Genomic DNA, 21,988 nt, shown 5'->3' with positions numbered 1-21,988 from the left:
GTTTGACCAAGAGAGAGCATCCTGGATCTCACCCAAAGGGAAAGTCCCAGAAGTCTCTAGCGTAGCAAGCTGGGGATGGGGATATGATGGAAACTGCCCATTCCTCTCATGTCTTCCTGAAGCCTGAAGAGGGATTGGTCTCTTCCCTCTCCTCTCTCAAAGCTAGAAGCTACCTCAAGGAAGACTTACTTGAAGAGTCCCAAAGGGGGACCCTCCCACTTGAAGAGTCCCAAAGAAGGGACTCAAAAAAGACTTGTGAAAGCTTGTGCTCTCTCACCTCTCACCAGCTCTGCCCCACCCCTCGTGCAGGGCAGGTCTTCACCTCCACCAGGAAGGAGAGAGTCCCATAGCAATGGGCTTTGGGACCATGGTTACATTTAAAACCCAAGTGCAATCTGTAATAGACATTAGTTTTCAGTATGTAAATATATGTCTCTCCCTTCAAAGAGCTCTCATTGCGGGGCATGGCCTATATTAAGAAACATTCTACATTCAAGCTAATACTATCTACCATTCTGTATTAGATCCACAAATGAGAATTGATTCTATACTATTATATGTAAACATAAATGTACATTTTGATGTTCTAGATCTAGAAACAAGAATCGAAAGACAGCAGAAGAGAAAAAGTCCTAGGCCTGGAGGTAAGAGAATAGGATTAGGGGCCAAGCTATCAAACTTCCTAGCTGTGTGAACATGATTACTTCTGTTCTTTGTACCTCCATTTTATCATCAGAAAAATGGAACTAACAATACATACGACTCCTTCATTCCCCTTTTTTTGTGAATTGTAAAGCATTATAGAAATAGGGATATCATTATTTTCATTAGTCTTCCCTACTCAGAATAGTAACACTAGGTAAGGCCTTTTCTATTCACTCCAACAGATATTAATAAATAGATCTGACTGATGAGAATTTGGATAAAAGTCAAAGGACATGTGTAAGTCAGAGGAGCTCTGCTGGTAGCTGAAGGGAAACCATTGGGATTTGTTGATGCCCTTATAAAAGATCTTAAGAAATAAGAATGCAAACCATCTTAAGGGAGACAACTCCAATTATGTTATGTTTCATCTCATTCCATTCAAATTAGGGCAGCAAGATGTTTATGTTTTGGTTTGGTGATGCAATAGGGAGATGGGCTTATTTTTAGGGCTCTAATGTAGGGACTAGAAATTAATGTTTCCCATTCTGTTCATAGCTTCTCTACAGACTCATGGAAAAGTGATTGTCTTCTTTTTATATTTGGGAAATAATCCCAGGATTTTTTCATCATAAGTCCTTTGGAATTATAGTGGATTATTGTATTGATCAGAGTAGCTAAGACTTTCACAGTTGATTGTCATTACAACATTGCTGTTACTGTGCACAATATTCTCCTGGTTCTGCTCATTTCCCTTTGCATCGATTCATACAGATCTTCCTATGCTTTTCTGAAACCATCCACTTTGTCATATCTTACAGTACAAGAGTTTTCCAAGACAATCATATATTATAATTTATTCAGCCATATCCAAATTGATGGGCATCCCCTCAGTTTCCAATTCTTTGCCACCACAAGGTTTCTTGAGCCACTAACTGGGAAGCACTGAACTAGATAACCCCTTTTAGCTTTAATGCTGTGATTCAATGATCCAGTGAAGGAAGTAATTACAAAGTTTGGTCAAAAATTCTAGTAGCCAAAGACTGACATCTTGTTCTGCTTCCTGAGATTCTCCATCCAAGTCAGTTTAACAGACATTTATACATTGTAGGCTGAGTATTATGTCAGAGATGGACAAGGCTGGAATTCCTACCCGAATGGAATGCAGTCTCATTAGTGAGGCTCAATAGGGAGGACATGACCCATATGTAAATGAGTAGAGTACAAAATTAGCATGGCATTATCATGACAGGAGATGTAAGATGTGAAGGGGTAAAGGTCATTTATGACTAACCGAGTGATCAGGAAACTTCTGGGGAAAGAGAGCATTTTATCTGAGCCTTGAAGTTCAGATAGGATGAGGTGTGTGCTGGAGCCCAGCTTGCTGAACCAGCTTGCAAGAGACACCAGTTGTTAAATTTTCGGTCTGAACAAATTGGCAAATGCTACAATTCAGGACTTGATTTGTTGTTTTGTTCCTTGTCTAGATTTAAGAACGTGATGGGCCAGATGTTAATAATGCAGGTTAAACTTAAAAGTGTGTCCTGCATACATTGTTTTTTCCCCTAAGAGACAGTTAGGACGTTTACCAGCACACCCCTGGATACAGTTTAAGTGGGTGGAGGATATGTGGGAGGTGAGGATGGATGGGAAGGAAACAGAACTGATTAATGTGCACGAAGGAACAGAAACAGAAAAATAGGAACGGTGAGCCAATCAGTTTAGTTGGAACACAGTGCATGGGGTAAGAAGTACCACTGGCTAAAAGTAGAAAGGTGGATGCTCCCTGACTGTAGAAGGCCTTGAATGCTCTTTCTAAGATGAAACAAAAGCCAGATGCAAACAGAAAACTGCTCTTGTGAAAAAGTCTTTAGATGAGCTTACCTAGGACAGGGAGTGAAAGTAACCAGATGTGAACAAGGGAGTGTCATGTAGACAACATCTGTCCATATTACAAAATACCACAGACGACTCCTATCTGAACTGTTACATCAGCTCTCAGCTCAAAAGGGATGCACCAGCATCGGATTCCAATTTACAGATTCACTGGACAGCACTGGGCTTGGAGGGCGAGAAACCCACAAGTTATTAGCTAGCTAGCTATGACCTGGAGCATTCAAGTGACTTCCCTTGGGTTCATCTCCTAATATGTAAAATAAAGAAAATAACACTTGCCCACCTCACCTCACAGCTGGGTCGAATGAGATAAAGCACATAGAAAGGCCTTTGTAGTGTGGAAGGGGCATTGAAATATCAGTGCGTATAATGCATAATACCAGTGTGTGGGAAGTCTGCAGCAGCAGCCATAGAGATTCACAAGTTTCTGACGGAGGCAGCCTGGAGCAAGGCTAAGGTGGATGCTACTCGGTGTTACTAACCTGAAGAAGTAGGTGAGACACAAGGCAACTATAGCAGCGGCAAGGTGGCATGAACATGCATTAGTCTGACCTTTGCTCTTCCCAATGTTTCCCCCTTGTGCAACATATTTCTAACTACCAACCGGGTGTTCAAAGTGAATTCCATTTTATAGCTAACTTTGCATTTAAGCTTCATTCTCATCTAATGAGTTATCCAGCGAGACAGCACACGTAGAGTGCTTGGAAAACCTTTAAGTAGTATCAAAATGCTATTGTCATCATCATTATCATTATAATTGTAGCGTTTGTGCCAGGGTCTCCACTACATGTGTTGAGGGAAAGTCTAATCCCTGACATAGGCTGCTGAAGGAGCCCCCGCTGTTAGGCTGGCCAGCCAAGTCTATAAGTGCCCAGATCCAAATTACAAGGTGTTAGAAGTGACTTACATGTGAGACTTACAAGGCTACAGATGTTTATTGAAGGATACACAGGGTCAGGTGGAAATCTGCGGCCACATAGTCCATTCCCACAAGCATTGCTGTGGCATCCCTATTCGGCCCAGCTGACTCTAAGCATCAGCTTCCTGCACTATTAGGTATGCTGGAAGACCAATTGAGATAAAATGCATAAGGCAACAAGCAGAATACTTCTCCAACACTGAGCCAGCCCAATACCTCCCTTAAGGAGAGACAATTTTCTCTTCTCCAGGGGCTAGATAGAAGAGTTCTGCACAAGTGGAGTTTTCTCTGAGGTCATAGTGATAAGGAAACTCCCACAATGGAAGAGGAGAACCAGACCTCCTGAACTCAACTGGGGATTTATGGCTATCTTCCAAAAAGCGATTTCCTCCCCAGCTTCAGTCTGCCAGAGTATCTCCAAGGAGGAACCAGAGGGAAGAAGAGGGAAGAAGTGTGTGCCTGCTTTATCTCAGAGATGGGGCAGTGGGAGAGGGCAAGGGGAAGGAGGGTTGGAAGGAAAGGAGCTGAGAAACAGAAATCAGAACAGAAGAGCAAGGCTCGAGTCATACCACACTATATGCAAAGAGACTCAGTACAGGATTTGGCCTTCCAAGCTGATTCATGAGACAGTGTTACAGTTACTGTCTTCCACATACCCTACACATGGAGCACTGTTTTCCAGAGCAAGGACTGTGTTTTGCCTTTCTTTGTAGCCTCAGCACTTAACACAATGCCTAGCACACAGTAGGCACTCGATAAATGCTTATTGACTCGCTGATTGGTTGACTATTTAGATCATAAATTTGAGGCTGGAAAGGACATTAGAGGTAATTTAGTCCAGCCTCCTCATTTTATAGATGAGAAAACAGAAAGGTAAACTGATCTTCCTACAGACAAAACTCAATGGACTATTGTCCAATGGACAATGTATGACTCAAGACTGGGTCTTCTGATTCCAAGACAACTTCTCTTTTTCTTACACAACATTACTCTTCTGATCATCGTCGAGGGCCACTGAACTGGCCACTAAACATTTCCCCAAATAAACTAACATTGTCAAGGAGATTTAAAGTAGGTATAATCATTTTACATGAGAGAAGCTATGGTTTTAAAGACCATCAGGAACTTTTAATAATCCTATTTGTACAGGGTTTGTTCTCCCTAAGTTGCTTTCACTACAATAATAACCGCAGTTCACACTTCTTTGATACTTCTCAGTTTACAAAGGGTTTTCGCCACAACAACCAGGTGAGGAAGGGTGATGGGCCTTAGGAACCCCATTCTGAAGATGAGGAGATTGAGGCCCAGAAACACAAAGCTGGAAAGCTCCAGACTGACTGCAAGTCCAGTGTCCTTTCCCTTTCCCATAGGCCAATGGAACTTCACCATGGCGCCATCGTTAGCCATTATCCACATTTGACAAATAAGGAAACTGTAGTTCGTAGATGGCAAGTGACTTTCCAAGTCATAGTTCGTTAGTGACAGCCTGGATCACAACCCATGCTCCCTGACTCTTGGTCTGCTGGTTTGGTTTGGTTTTTTGTTCCATGTACCATATAATAAGTATTCATCATCTAACTCTGTTTTTCATATCATTAAAGAAGGATGGATAATGAATGTGAGTCAATGAATGGGCATTTATTAGGCACCCATCATGTGCAAAGCACTTCACTAAGCCCTTCGGATACAAAGAGAAAAGCAAGATAGTCCGTGATCTCAAGGAACTCACATTATAATAGGGAGATACAACACGTATAGGACTTTCAAATGCCATGCAAGCATTCAGGCTAACAAAACAGGAAATATAGATTTATTTAACCTGACCAAAAATGCCAAATATTCACACCCAATCAAAGAATCACAGAATATTAGAGTTAGAAGGAACCTGGGACCAGCTAGTACAGTTCACGTGTGAACCAGAATCCATTCTTAAACATTAAGTGATAAGTGGTGAAGATTTCCATTCTACTTGGGGGTAGCTCTGATGGTTGGAAGGTTTGTCCTTATAGCAAACCCCAGTTTGTCTATTTGCAACATTAATCAACAAGCTTTTGTTAAGGATCTATTCCATACTGAGCACTATGGTAGAAGCTAAGTATGCAAACCCAAAAAGGAAATAATGCCTGCTTTTAAGAAGTTTATATTCTGTTGGGGGGAAACATGACCATAGATAGGGGGTCCCAAAAGTCTTAGTGAAGTTTTCATCTATTACATCTTACAGCTGCACTGATACTTTTGCATCAATCTGTACACCTATGTGCAGGATTAATGCAAGATAACGTAGAGAGGGAAGGCACCACTAGCTAGTTAGGAAGATTAGGAAAAGTTTCATGTACAAGGTGGCACTTGAGCTGAATTTTGAAGGAAGTGAGGGATTCTTCGAGGTGGAGGTGAGGAGAGGGCACATTCCAAGGCATGGAGTTGGGAGGCTGAGTTCCATGTGTTTAGCTAGACCATGGAATGGGAGAAGTCAGTCACTCAAAAAGCATTTATTAAATATCTACTACAGCATAAGTGAATCTAATGTTGGGGGTAGAGAGTGTGCCCTGGTAGGTATTGGTCCTATCACAACATGTATTGCTAGGTCTCCTCCTTTAAGCTAATGCTCCTCATGTCTGCCATTTTCTTTGCAACTTCCCAGAGTGCCTCTCACAGACACAGGCTCTGCACAGTGGCTGCTCAAAAATGACCAGTTACTGAAATGTATTTCCAATGTGAGCAAAGGCTGAGAGCTCAGTAAAAGGTGGGAGAGACCAGAATGTTCAAATGACTTGGCTTCAAATTATACCTCGGTGTAACGTAGTGGAAAGGACACCGGGCTCCCAACCCAAGAGAGTCTGAAGACAAAAATGAAACAGGATCTGCTCTCAAGTAGGGAGACAGTGAGCTCCCCACCATACAGTTCTCTCAGTGGAGTATTAGATGATTAGGAAGCCTACAGGCCCTGCCAGCTCATCACTTCTAGAGCCCCCAGTATGATGCAGCTGCTAAAAGACCTAATACAACTTTCACACATGGCTAGTAAGTGTCACGGCTGGAGCATGCTACACATGTTTAGGGCTTCCTATTGGCAGGTCAGGCAGCTAGGTGGCACAGTGGATAGAGCCCTGGGCTCTATCAGGAATCAGTAAGGCTCATCTTCATGAGTTCAAATCTGGCCTCAGATACTTACTAGCTGTGTGGCCCTGGGCAAGTCATTTAAGCTTGTTTGCCTTAGTTTCCTCATTTGTAAAACGAGCTGGAGAAGGAAATGGCAAACCACTCCAGTATCCTTGCCAAGAAACCCCCAAATGAGGTCACAAAGAGCTAGACACTACTGAACAACAACAGAAACATTCACAGGTCATTCTCTCAAAAAACCTTCTTCTAGACAGGTCGCCTCTCTATCCCACAGACTCCCTTACTTCGAGAGACACCACACAAAAGAACAGGCCCTCTCCTGCAGCTCTCCAAACATTTCCATCCTCATCCTCTCAGAATAGCAGCTCGGAAGAGTTCCCTGGTAAGAAATGCTGAGATAGTAGGACATTGGAATCTGTTTACAATACAGACCGTGGCCTCAGTTCCACCCACAATATCATTTCCCCTTAAAGATAAGCATTTAAGTAACAATGGTGTTAACAGCCAGAATTCGGGGGAGGGATGCCTGCTTGTTCTCTTCGGGGCCAGGACCCATTGGGGAAGTGTAGCCTTGTTAGTCTTTTCAGGATTTCTACCAGCTGTCAGGGACTGGCATGATAACAGCCCTTTAATAATCTAGAGGGAGAGACAGAACGTCCAACATTTCCAAAGGTGACTCTTTCTGGTCTGACATTGGCCTCTGACTTGTGACCCATCCACCCTTTTAATAAGCTGCCTGTGCCTATCCCTTTCCAGCCAATTGCTACATCTAATATTCCCTTGGCTTGTGCCTTGGCTTCTCTCTTGTCTGTCCTATTACTGTCCTCACTTTAGTATTCTGCTCCTTTCCCCACTCCAATTGAATCCCCAGCACTTGACCTATTCATTTGTTCTCCCTCTCTCTTTTCTCACTTTCTCCCTGTCCTATTCATTGGCCAGTGCAAGGCAAGGTATTTTCCACCCTTTCCTGGCACCAGTGAAACCCATAGACCTCAGACTCCTCTGCAAGGCATCTGTTAACTCTCTCAATGCCAAACTACCCCTTGGGTTGCAACACCATCCCTGTTCTGCTTCTTGAACATGCTGGTGTAACGTGGGTAAGCAGGTGAGCCCTCCCTCCCTCCCCATCCCCAGCTGCAGGACCCAGGGCCAATTCTGATGGGCCACGAGGACTCTGGCACTATCTGTAGACTTGGAGGATTGGAATGACACAGCAATCTCTCTCTCTCTCTTTCTCTCTCTCTCTCTCTCTCTCTCTCTCTCTCTCTCTCTCTCTCTCTCTCTGCAGCAGAGGGAGAGAAATGCATTCATGAGGATTAGTCACTGAGCCAGAAAGAGCCTGATGCCTGTCTTTCAAGAAGACACTCCCCCCTCACCCCTCCGCCTCTCCCAGCCTGGTCCATACATAAGCTGAGAACTAGGGGTCCCTTAATGGGAAAAGGCAAGCACAGCAGCCCCCACCACCACCCAGGCCCCAGAACCATTGTGTTTTTGTGCTAGAAATCTTTGCTTTCTTCTCTGACAAAAGTCTTTGCCTCAGGAAAATATAAGTGCTCTCAATTCTCAGAGGCGATGGGAAGAACTGCACATGTTCTCTTTCCAAATGTTCAGGCATTCAGAATTTCCTATGGGAAAACAAGCGTATATTTCCACTTCTGTGACGATATCAGCATAGAGATCAAATCAATACCAGCCAAAGATTGAAGGCAAATAGCATTTACACACAGATCTGCCATTTACACTTAGACCTTTATGTTGCATCTGTCCTTCCCCAACTCAACAAACACGAGTGGCTCACTATTACTTCCATAATCAAATATAAACTCCTCCATTTGGCATTTATAACCCCTTCACAACTCAGGCCTGACCTCCCCACCTGTCCAGCGTTCCTTCAGTTTACTCCCCTCAATGCAGCTGCAGCCAAAATGACGTCCTTGCTGTTTCTCATACATTGTACTTCATCTCCTCTCTCCAAACCTTTGTACTAACCATCTCTCATACCTGAAACGCACTCCATCCTCATCTCTGTCTCTCACCATCCCTACTTTCCCTCAAGGCTCAACTCAAGCACCACCTTCTCCCAATCTTCCACTTTCTAGTGCCTTCCCTCTCAAAATCACCTTGCATCTATTTATTTACAATGCTACATAAACATATTGTCTTCAACCATCTAGACTGAACCCCTTATCACTTTTGTCCAGCACCTAGTACCAAGGCTGGTGGGCAGCTAGGTGGCACAGTGGATAGAGTGTTGGGCCTGGAATCAGGAAGATTCATCTTCCTGAGTTAAACCTAGCCTCAGACATTTACTGACTGTGTGACCCTGGGCAAGTCACTTAACTGAGCTCCTCATCTATAAATGAGCTGGAGAAGGAAATGGCAAACCACAGCAGGATCTTTGCCAAGGAAACCCCAAACAGGGTCACGAAGAGCTGGACACAACTGAAAACAACTGAACCATGGCTGACAGAGTAGGCACTTGATGTTAATGCAGGGAGTTTGCTCACACCCAGGGTATTTAATACAGATGCTAGCACTGCTGATAACTTTGAGACTGGCCCAGAGCTCTTGTGCTGGAGTTCCATGCTGGGGATACCAGTCTGAGCAGGAGCAAGAATGAGTGGTCCTCAGTGTTATCAAAGAATCCTGAGTCCCCACCCTTTCTTGTGAGCTTCTGTTTGCTCTCTCAGGTTAGGCTGGTTCAACGGACTGTTTCTAGGGGCATCCTGCAATCCGTATTCCCCAGGAAAAGTGGCTTCTGGGAGCTTCGCTAATCACTTCTGCTCAGGTCTGTGGTGAAGTAGAAATCAGGACAGGCTTTAAAACCTGGGGAAATTCCATTGATGAAAGAATTGCACCGCCATGCTCGGCTGCTAGACGCGTTCTGAAGCATCTGTCCTCTCAGGCAGTAATCACGACCGAGTTAGCCAGCCTCTGACAATGCATGGGCCCTGCCTGTTGTCCTGGGCAGATAGAACATCTATTTAACCATGCTGTTGGTCTCCAGGGTAGCTTCCTAAATCAGTGTGCAAGGTAATTTCCTATTTGTTAGTCATAGTAATAGCCGGCATTTGCATATTACTCAGAGGTTTACATTTATGACACATATGTACGTATGCTAAGATTTATGTTACCTGAAGCCATACGTGCAGAATCCTATTTGACCCTTACGACACTCCTGTGAGGGGTGGGCACTATTCTTGTCATCTTGGCATTTTACAGATGAGCAAGCTGAGGTCGACAGAGGTGAAGTGATTTAACGAGGGTCACACAAATATTAAGTATCTGTAGCAAGATTGGAACTCAGGTCTTTCTGACTTTCAGGTGCCATTTGCTACACCATCTAGCCGCTAAATCTGTTAGAGATTCACATTCACGGCCTATCAACCTAGACCAAAGGCCGTACCAGGAGGTGAACCACATGCACCAGCATTACCTCGTGCGCTTCCCCAAGTGCCAGTAAGAAACAACCACAAACCAATAATGCCCCTACCCCTGCCGCAAACAGAAGTTAACCATAGTCCTTTCTATACAGTTGGGCTTTCCACTACTGCCCAGGCCTCTTGCCACCAACATTTCTATCTGTCCCTGCTGTTGGCAATCTGTCCGTGTGACACACAACAACCTGTTGCTCCAAGGCTTAGGAAGGCTTCAATGGCTCACAAAGAAAAATCATCCTCTGCCGCTGAGCAAGAATTCTTTCCTCTGTTGGGCACGTGTCCAACTCCCCAGCAGACGCCAATTTATTGTCCACAAAACTGGGCCTTAATACCGTAGCCCCTCTTACATTTTTCAGAAGTTTTCTTTCACAAGCTTTCACTCCTTGGTATTGCACGGCTGCTTCTTCAAAGAACACCAGGACAACCCCTCCAACAGGCCGCACAGTTGCTCATCCTCTGCCTCTGGTGCTTGTACAGTGACAGAAAGTGTCCTCTTTGGCATGTTCTTGACTCCACACTGAGTCACTAACCTGAGAGACTGAGAGCAGTTTATAAAATGATCGAATCCATATTTTCACAATAGTCTGAGATTCCCACCACAGTTATCCTAAGCAGCTGGGCCCAAAAGAGCAGTGAGGAGGGGAAGACCCTCAGCTCAGCATCTCTGCCCCCGTCACAATCAGAAGCAGGATTCATCTGCAGACTGCTGACCTTGAGTTCTGATCGATACCTGTAGCTCTAATTCTGCCCAAGTACGGCAAGGAGCCTAAAACAGGGCAGAAATCACCAGCCCTTTTCTAGGACTATAGTTGATCTCTGTGCTGCGTGCTCATTATCTCTGGCCTCCTAGGCTCTACACCCTGTGTTCCTTCCTTAACTGACTTCTCTAGCCTGCCCCCGATGGCACCTGCCAATGTCCTGCTCTTAGCCAAACTTGTCCTTGGAGTACCTTTTCCCCTTTATCTTTTCAAACCCCAGTAATTCTCACTTACTATTAGCAGTTGTAGGGGAAGGGGTAGATGGGAGGAAAAATCACCCTTTCAGATAACAGTCTATTGAGACAAATCTCCAACTGGTTCTTATCAGTGGTCCTTGACCTTGAGTATCTGAGGAACTAGGCCTAATCTTCTGACTCCTTTCTGCCACCCTCCCCGCCCGCCCCCCCCCACAAAAAACAGGCACAGAAACTAGGGGATCAAAGAGATATTGTGCCTTGGCCAGGGTCACGTAGCCAGTGAGTGGCAGGGCCAGGAGAAGGAAGGCCAGCTCTGGAGTTAGAGGACCTAGGTTCAAATCTCACCTACCAGCATGACCTGTCTGGGTCTCGGTGTCCTTGTCTGTAAAATGAGGGGCTTGGCCTAGATGTCCTCTGAGGTATCTTCCAGTTCTTCATCTTGGCCTCTGTTGCCAGGGGGCTTGGGTTCCAATCCTCACCTCTGATACTTTCTACCTATTTGACCTTAAATTCTCTGGCCCTCCCCATAGCCAGTGCTCTTCCCATAGGGCAACAGTGGCTGATGGCAGAATCGTTTGAGAGGGGAAAGGGAACCCATTCTCCCCCCTCCTACTACCATCTTTGAACCCCCCCCCGACAGAGCCCAACAGAACAGATGTGGTGGGGATCTCCTGGGTCCTTTTCTCTCATCAGAGGGTCCAGGACTTCCTGGGCTGCAGCCCACAAGACTGCTGGCCCCTGAAGCAGGGGTTAACTGTTAACTGCGGGAACCCCCAGGAGCCCAACAGGTTGGCGATTAGCACCAAGAATTAGGAATTAATTTGTCAAGGGCAAGTTAACAAATAGCCAGCAATTAAGTAGGCGGCCAGGGAATAGAGTGTTTGCTCAAGTCGGCTTCCTCCTGGCTCGTAGTGGACCTATTAGTTTGCAGTTAGTGGGAAGCCTGGGGCTGCAGAGGCCATTTTAGTCCTTTTACATCCCACCCCTGCCATTTTGTGGCGGGGACAGGGAGATTACATGCATTCAGACACACACACGTGTGTACATGGATTCGTACATGCATGTGTATGTACATATGTACATGTATGCAAAATATCTACGTATATATACGCGTGTTCTTGTCCCACTCCCCAGCCCCCATGAAGCCCTCGGGAGGGAGGGAGGGGGGAGGAGAGGACTGGAGAGGAGACAGAGCCGCAGACAGGAGGAGCAAGCAGCCTTTGGCTCAGTCTTCCGTCACCATGGGGACAGACAGGCGGGGAGGGCTTGAGGGCTCATGCCAAGCATTCGGGCAGCCTGGATCTAGCCCTGAGAGAATATTCAGATGCTTAAAGGAGCGGAGATGCCCTCACCTCCAAAGCCCCCAGAACGTGCCACAGAAATGTCATTCGTTGTTACCTTCTTTGTCATCTTTGGGTCTCCCCTAATGCCTAGCATGGTGCGTTCCATCCCAGAGTTATTAAATAAACACATGCTGAATGAATGAATAAATGAAAAGTGGCCTTTCAGCATCTTTGAAATTCTTCTCCATAGCTTACTTAAGGACAGTGGGGACGACTTTTACATGGTTTTTTTTTTTCCCTTTGAAGCTCAAGGTCTCTGAATATCCATTCCATCTTGATCTTAGGTGAGAGTTCAGGAGGGATAGATAGAATGACGCAGAAGGAAGAGAAAGCGTATGGTGAAGAGGTAGGAGAGGGTGGTGGAAAGGACTCTACATGGAGGATCAGAAGTTCTGAGTTCAGGTCTTGCTTTGTGTCCTACCAGCCATATGGATCATGTTGCAGCAGCTCAAAGTGCTCTGGCCTATCTTAGAGGAGAGAGAATATTGACTCGGGAGCCAGAGAACCTGGGTTCAAATTCCTCTTTGCTATCTTTGTGACTTTGAGTCATAGATTTAGAACAAGAAGGGACCTTAGAAGCTATCCAGTCCAACTGAGGTCCAGAGAGATTAAGTGACTTGCCCAAGTCACACAGCTACTAAGTATCCCAGACAGGATTTGAATTCAGGTTTTCTTTCTTTGGGCATCACTATCTATAAAATGAAGGGATAGGGAGCCTCTGAAGTGCCTTCCTGTTCTAGAGCTACGATTCTGATTCTTCCATTTCCTTGTTGTATGATAGTGGGCAACCGCTTCATTTCTAGGGCTCTGAGGTCCTTCGTCTATAAAGTGCGGCCCAGACAGAGAACAAGACTCATGCTGCGTTTGTAGAAGTGCAGCTGGTTCTTATGAGGCATAATGGGGCAAGCTCGCCCCCACTAAAGGGAGGGTGAGTGCAGCACAGTGTAGCAGTGAGACTCCTCTGGGACTCCCAGAGGCTCATCCCCAGCCTCCAGCTGACTCATCATCCCAGCACATGACAACTCCATAAGCGAGGTGGGGGGGGAACCAGCCTCCCTTAGGAAAAGGCAAATGACTTGCCAAAAAGACATTTCTGGAACTGAAGAACATAAATGAGGAAGATTAAGATACTTGCGCCTGCCTCTTGTACCTTCTCCATCTTTCCCCATCTTGACAGACAGAAACAAATGCCCCCTCTCTCCGAAGTCCTCTTCCTCCCACCCTCCCCTGCCCACTGTAACCGCAGGGTATCAGTATAATAACAGGCCATTCATATTCCAGATCTGCTGCTTTATCATTTTCAGCAGAGATGCTCGGAGAGTTCATCAAGCCTTCCACTTGCCCTTAAAAGGCAGATTGAGATTCTGATGGGAAGAGTGGAAAATTTCGACAATTTGAAGTGTCTCCATAAATTAAAGGCCTGCAGTCAATGCTCCTTTGTTTGCCCCTTTCCAGGAAAGAAAGGGGGCAGGGGGCGTGGGGGGAAGAGCAGGAGGAAGAGAGAATAAACAGAAACTTACATAAAAGATATTATATTTAAAAAAAAAAAACGAGGATGGAAGAAAGAGCAAGGACAGATCTCAGAAAGATGTTCTTTTTGAATGAGCTAAGACAAATACAATAAATAATAATAAAATAAAAAATAGTCCTATGTACAGAATAAGAGACAGAAGGGTATAACAGGAAAAGCTGGGCTTGAACCCAGGACATCCGGGTAAGATCATGGACAGACCACGTCCCTGTTCTGGTCTCAGTCGACTCGTCTGTACAATGGCTGGGCTATCCCTCAGGGCTCTGCAACGAGACAAAGGACGGAAAGACCTCTGGAAGCCTTAAAGCACTAGGTAGGCCTGGGCTGCACTGGCAGTATCCATGGAGTATCCATGTCCCTAAAATCTTAGTCATGCCCTGAAGACTGGCATTGGGACCTAGGAGACACTCATCCTCACTGTCTGGATGCACAAGCCTGCACCCTGGCCCCCTTCCTGCCTCTTCACTGCCTTCATTTGGGCTCCCCCCACGTTCCCTAAATTGAAGCGTACTCTAGGGGGAAACTCAAATCCTCCCAGACTCTGCATAGAGAAAGGCCTGGAGATTGCTCTAACACACACCCACTTCTTTCCAGCCCTCCAATGAGCATCACCCCCGGCATCATCTTGATCACTCAAGCCAAATACGACATTGAGGCAGAGGGGGAGGAGGCTTGGATTGGAAGTCAGCCCCATTGCTTATTACATGCATATCTTGGGAAAGTCACAATTTGGTCTGGGCCTCAGTTTCCTCATGTGTCAAATGGGGTGGGGGTGAAGAGAGATTTAGTGCTTCAAGCACAATTTCCCTAATACATCCAGCCTCCTCATTTTGCTGATAAGGAAGTTAAGGCCCATGGGGTCACATTCAGAGTCACATAGGTAGCAAGTGGCCAAACTGGGATGCAAACCCAGGTCCTCTGACTTCAAAATCAGAGCTGTTTCTACTACACCATGGACTAGATTAGGGCAGCAGGGCGGCGATGAAGAGGTTATTGTAAAAATGATGATTGTTGGGGAAACTATAGGTTTCTAGGGGTGCTCGAGACCCCAAAATACCTACACACCGGGTCCTGCCAAAAGAATTCGACTCAAGCCTTCTCAGCCAAGGGAAAAGACAAAGTTTATTAGGGATTCACCCTAATGGGCTGTCTTAAGAAATCCCGCCCTTTGTGACGCCTGTTTCCACAAGCAGGCCAGATTCAACCTACTGAATTAGATTGAATCTGAGCACCTTCATGGAGGCAAGATGGAGATTATATACACAAAGACTGTAGGAGGGATTGAGGGGTGATCTGGGGTGACTAGAGGAGGGGTTTAGGGAGGGCCTTGAGGGGAAGTCTAAGGAGGATAAGGTGGGGTCAGAGTCCAGGAACCTAGAGAATGGAATTAAGGATGGGAAGTAGCTGAAGGCATGGATACTGATATATCAAGGGTGGGGAAGCAGCTGGACAATAAAGGGCAAGGCTAGGTAGAAATTGGGGCCTAATGATCATGTAAGGCTTATGGCCTTAGGGGAAGGCCAGATCTAATTGGAAGATTCAAGGACAGTTCAAGGGGGTTCCCAGAGACTGTGCCCTCATCAGCGAGGTGGAAAGAATGTCAGGCTTGGAGTCAGGAAGACCCATCTTCCTAAATTCAAATCTGGTATCAGACACTTCCTAGCTGTGTGACCCTGGGCAAGTCACTTAACCCCGATTGCCCCAGTTTCCTCATCTATAAAAGAAGCCGGACACGGAAATGACAAACTATTCCAGTATCTCTGCCAAGAAAACCCCAAATGGGGGTCACAAAGAGCTGAACGTGAGAACAACACAGTTATTACTATAGACAGGAAATGAAAGCAAGAATACCTGGGAGCTGGGAGTGGGGGGAGTGGAAGGGACCAAGAGTGTGACAGAAGGAGAAAAAAATTGGAGAGGTTGGAAAGTAAGCCCAGAGTGGCGGCAGAAACACAATGGGAGGAATCCAGAAGAGGGAGAGAAGTTCAGGCTCTGAGGTCACTGCGGCCATCACACCCTGACGTTTATCGGGCCTGCTGGGTGCAGAGCCCCTTATCACTTATTGTCATTCTAATGACCTCTCTAGCCCTTTGTCTGCTTTTCTTCTCAAACTTCGAAGTGCATTGTTAAAACTAAAGGTTTTTTGGCCCATGGAATTTTCTGATTTAGGTTTTAATCACTTACTTTGGAACCTTGGAAATGTCCCTGAAATCTTTAGTTAAGTTTGAGGTCTTGGCATTCCAAACTGGACTGATTACCTTAGCTATTCAGTGAGAGATTAGGAAGAGGCTGCCTGTGAAGTCTGAGAGCCACAGTTCCAATCCTGTCTCTGACACTACCTGTATACCCTCACCCAATCAATCAATGAGTATTGATTAGGCATCTCCTACTCATACAGTTCTGAGATAGTCACTTCACCTCATGGGGTCTCAGTTTCCTCATCTGTGAAATGGTTGGACTAGATAGCTAGGTGGCACAGAAACAGGCCCAACTGAGAGTTAGGAGGGCCTGAGTTTGAATCCTGCCTCAGACACTTACTTGGTGTGCGAGATTGGGCAAATCACTTAACCTCTCTGCCTCAGTTTCCTTATCTGAAAATAGAAAATAATAGCACCTACCTCACAGAGTTATTGTGAGGAGCCAATGAAATAATATATGTAAAGCCCTTTGGGAAACTCGAGTGTTGTATGATAACTACAATTGCTCTTGTTGGGCAGCCTCTGAGGTCACCCCTTCCTGCTCCAAGTCAACGATCCTATTTCTTCCTAAGTTAATGATATTGGAAGTGATTTTTAGAACCAGCGATGTTTTTGACGTTCCGAGCTGTTGTCAAATCAGATCTGTTGCTTTTATGTTGTAGTTCCAATTGGGCCTGAGGAGGAATAAGGGAAATCATAACTTACATGAACATAGCACTTTTTGCAAAACATTTTCTTCCCCAACAATCCTGCAAGATATGCCCATTTCACAGAAGAGGAAACCAGGCTTCTTCTGCACTAGTAAGTGCCAGAGCTGCAATTCAACTCGAAGTCTTCTTACTTCAAGCTTTGCCACTTTGGGCAAGTCATTTCCACTCCCTGGAACTCAGTTTCCTCATTCCACATGATTTGATCACCCCCAAGAATCTTTTTAGCTCCAAATCTATATATGATTCTTAGAAGCCCGATGTCCTCACTACTATACCACGAATAACGAGCCTCTGGGGAATGAAGGCCTTCGGGGATGGCTCTGGTTCGATGCTCTTCAGTTACCTTTATCAAGCCTTCAGCAGCTCTGCTCGGAGTGGAGTAGTCACAGCAAACCACAGAGGGAAGAACATGGTGGGCTGGTCTGAGGCCTGTGGCCTTCTGTAACTATAATGGTGATGAGGGTTTGGGGTGAGAGGTGCTCGACACCCCAAAGTACCGACACACCAGGTCCTGCCGAAAGAATTCGACTCAAGCTTTCTCAGCCAAGGGAAAAGATAAAGTTTATTAAGAGTTAGCCAAATAGGCCTGCCCTAAGACATCACACCCCTTGCGACGCCTGTAAGGAAAGCGGGCCAGATCAATCTGAGCTAGATTGGTTCTGACCAACCTCATGGAGGCAAGATGGAGATTATATACACCAAGGTTGTGGGAGGGATTGAGGGGTGGTCTGGGGTGACCAGAGGAGGGGTCTAGGGAGGGACTTAAGGAGGATTCTAAGGAGGAGCTTGAAGCGACTGGGGTGAGGTCAGACTCCAGGGTGGGAAATAGCTGAAGGCTATATGGAAATGACAGACCATAAAGGGCCGGGGTAACAGAGCTAGGGTATAGATATTTTGATCAGGATTAAGGATGGGAAACAGGATTAAGGGTGGGAGGTCCTTGGGAAGACAAGATTAAGGGTGGGAAACAGCTGGACAATAGAGGACTGGGCAAGGTAGGCATTTGGGCTTAATGGTTATAGCCTCAGGCCAAGGCCAGGTCGAGTGGGAAGATTCAAGGAGAGTTCAAGGGGTTCCCAGAGACTGTGCCCTCATCATTGGCAGACCTTGATGAGAACTCGCGGTCCTCTGGTGTACAGGGAAGGAAAGTGCTTCAGTTCGATAAATATTTGTTATACATCAGTTGGGTGTGGAGCACTGTGCTTTAGCACAGTGGGAGGGATTTATCTCAAGTTTGGTCCCTGTCCACGTGGTCCTAATTCCAGAATGGGAACGCAAATCATTGTAATAGAAAATGACAGATAATAAGTAGATAAGAGAAAGTCTGAAGTGGAAAAGACTGTGACAACTGATCAGCAAATCCTTCCTGAGGGAGATGGCATATGAACGGTGCTTCAAAGGACAGGTAGGAATTCAACAGGCAGAGGGGCTGGGGATGGTATTCCAGCCCTAGGGAGACAAAAACCTTTAACGGATTGGGGATGGAGAAAGCACTGGGCAGGTACTCCACATTTGGGTGGAGCATGGCAGTACTTAGAGATAAGGCTGGAAAGAGAGGGAGGGCCATAAACATTAGAGCTGGGAGAGACCTTGGAGTTTTAATAAAACTTGGACTCAGTCAAAAGGCCATACCCAACCACCTAGAAAGTCACATGCAGCCTTGAGGCTGCAGGTTCCCCACTCCTGATCTAGAGAATAGCCTTCTTGATACACTTTGTTTCTCTCGTGTAGACTGTCTTCACTTTGTAACAAGAAAACTGAGGCTTAAGTTGGTAAGGGATCTGCTTGAGACCAAATAGTAAGTTAGTGGCAGGGAAGGGACTGCCAACCCAGGGCTCCTTTTACTGTATCCAATGCCTTCCTGCTGCCCCTTGCCTTCAGTGAAGCCATTCTCACACAGAATGAGGTATTGCCTACCTTAGCTCATCCCTCTTCATTCACGTGTGGAGACCCCTGATGGCCAAGTCCTTGAGTTAGAGTGGTTCGATTGGCTCAGGCACCAAGAGAAATGTCTAAGCCCCACTGGACTGCCATGATACTGCTTCTCACATCTCGTCTGACTAAAGCAGGTGTGGGTTGTAGATCAGCAGATTGCTTCTCCTTTGGGTGCAGTTGTAAGTACCAGTGGATCCTGTAAAGTGGCAGAATACACCCAACATTGAGTGTTTACCAGAGATGGTTTCTCAGCCCTCTGTACTTCTTTCTGCCTACACTCTCTCAGTATGACTCACAAGCTTTCAATTCTCTAGCATTAAGGTATTCTTTCTCTCACCTAATCTCTATTCTCATGTTGTCCATTGTCTTCTAAGTATCACCACCTGGAAATCCCACTGCCACCTTAAACTCAACACATATGAAATAGCTCATCTTTAGACCCTAACCAGCTCCCCATCTTTACTGTCCTCACTGAAGAAGCTGTACATGGAGGTCTCACAAGTTAGAATTGTAGCCTGGGAGGGCAGGACCCCAGAAATCACTGTCCAATCCTGACCTGAATAGGAATTCAATCACACAGATATTTGTTAAGTGCCTACTATGTAGCACTGTGTATACTGAGAAGGATACTGTCTTACTTATTCGAGCTAGGCTCTAGAGAATTTAGAGGCTAGTGTGGGACACACAGCGATTAGTATAATAGAAAATAACTAACAGCTGCCTTAGAGAAGCGACCCCCAAAAGGGGTCAAAGGAGGGAAAGCTGTTACTGACTGAAGTGTTCACGGAAGGCTTTATGGCAGAGGTGACTTTTGAAGTGGGCTTTCATTCAACAGGCAGAAGATGGGTAAGGAAGGACATTTGAGACATAATGAACGAGGGGCAGCTAGGTGGCACAGTGAGCAGAGCACCAGCCCTGGAGTCAGGAGGACCTGAGTTCAAATCGGGCCTCAGACACTTGACATGTGTACTAGCCGTGTGACCTTGGGCAAATCACTTAACCCCAATTGCCCTGCCCCCTCCCCCCCCCAAAAACCTGGAGACATAATGAACGAAAACTAAGACCTAGATATGGAAAAGGTGCAGAGTTGATTTGAAGGACAGACAGTAATATGGATTGACCGGAGTATAGGATACATGGATGGCAGAAGCGTGAGATCAGTTTGTGAAGGGCCTTGGAAGCCAGGCGAAGGATCGGGCAGCTGGAGATTTTGAAGGTTTCTAAGGATAGGAATGACATCAGGAGATCTAAACAGAAGGAAGATTAATCTGTTTGCCGTATGACGAATGGATTGGAGGAGCAAAAGGAGAAGTGGGAAGCCCTGTTAGGAAGCTATTCTAATAGACCAGGGAGGCTGTAATAAAGCTATAATAAAGTGGTGGCTACTAGAACCGAGGAATGAAATCAACACGACTTCATAACAAATTGCATATAAACAAGGGAAAGAGAGGATTCGGAGAGAACAGCAAATTTTCAAATGTGGGTGACTGAGTAAATATTGGTGCCATTCACAAAAATAAGTGTGTAGGGTTAGGGGGAAAAATGAGGTAAACAAGGCCGAGAAGCCATCAGACATCACAGCACGCCGTTGTCCAGTCTGACTCTTTGTGGCCCCACCCGGGGTTTTCTTGGCAAAGGTATGGCAGTGGTTTGCTGTTTCCTTCTTTAGCTCATTTAGAGATGAGGAAACTGAGGCAAAGAGGTTTAAGTGACTTATCCAGGGTCACACAGCTAGGAGGTGTCTGAGGTCCAACATGAATTCAGGTCTTCCTGACTCCAGGCCTGACTGCTCTAACTTAGCTGGATACCCTAAATGCGTTCTGTCTAGCCCAAGTCACGCCCATAACAATACCAACAATAATTTACATTTACATTACACTCGAAGGTTTATAGAGTGTCATGACAGCAGTATAAACATCATTGTCCCCCTTTAACAGCCTTCGATCTATGCTCTAGGCTCCATCTCCTGCCTCGAGTCTCTCTACATGACTCTACGCTTCTGGTCCCTACCAGAACAGGGACCATTCCCTGATGCCTGTCCCCAAAAGCCTTAACCTGGGCCTTAGGGAACTCCCAGCCCTCAGCCATGGAAGAACTTTATATTGCTACCAGTAATAGGGTGAGGGTTAATTTGAGGTCCAAGGTGGGGGGGAGGGTCAGTGCTCCATTTAACCACATGGAGGCAGCAGAGAGCCAGGCACTGGACGAAGAGAAACCCAGGCCAACTGTTGACTCTTAGGACCCCAGGGCAAGGAAGGGGGTCAGGTATAGTTACTTTCCATCAAAGCCTGAGGGAAATATGAGAAAAGATCAGGAAGGTAGCTTCCAGACAAGCACATTTTGGAAGACCTCTAGAAGCAAGGGCTCCAGAAGGGAGCGGGATTGCTGGGGTGGAAACAGGGAATGTTCAACACATAGCTTTCAGAACTAATAATATTAGGACTGGATTCAACAGTTTACCAAGGGCAGGGTCAAAGGAAGGACCAAGAAGAAGCAGAATCAGCATCTAAGTCAGAGCCAAGGTCAAATACTGGTGTGTCAGAGTCAGGAATTATGGACTCCCTTCTCTCCTCTGACATTCCTACCACCCAGATGGAAGCCCTCTTCAGTTCACACCTGGGCCATGACATAGCTGGCACGTTGGTCTCCCTGCCTCAAGTCTTTCTACTCCAATTCGTCCTTCCCTCAGCAGTCAAGCAGATCTTCCTAAAGCACAGGTCTGATCGTGTCACCCTGCTATTCAGTAAATTCTAGCGGCTCCCTTTGGCAGCTAGATAACACAGTGGATGGACCACCTGCCCTGGAGTCAGGAAGATCAGATCTGGCCTCTGACACTTACTTCTGCCTAAAGAACTACTTTATGGAGAACTCACACGAGGCAAGTGCTCACATGGAGGTTGGGAAAAGTGATACAAGGTCACTCTCAAGGTCTCTCTGAAGAACTTTGGAATTGATTGTGTGACATGGGAGACGCTGGCAAAGGATTGCCCAGCATGGTGTTCCCACACCAAAGAAGGTTTTATGCTCTATGAGCTAAGTAGGATTGTAGTAGCTCAAGAGAAATGTGAGATCCACACATTTAGAGCCATCTCCACTGTAGATGTTCCTTTGGACCCTTTGTGCCCGACCCGTGGTAGAGCCTCCTGAGCTGCTATTAGTCTGATTGGTCACAGTCAGACACGCTGCGCCTTGACTCCAATGTAGTGACATCACTTTGGTCCTCTCTGAGCATAAAGGACAACAACCATCCGGTGGTTCCCTATTACCTCAGCTTACATTTCTATAGCATTCTATGGCAA

This window comes from Trichosurus vulpecula, chromosome 9 (genome assembly GCF_011100635.1).
Source record: "Trichosurus vulpecula isolate mTriVul1 chromosome 9, mTriVul1.pri, whole genome shotgun sequence".
Lineage (NCBI taxonomy): Eukaryota > Metazoa > Chordata > Mammalia > Diprotodontia > Phalangeridae > Trichosurus > Trichosurus vulpecula.
This window is presented reverse-complemented; position numbering follows the sequence as displayed.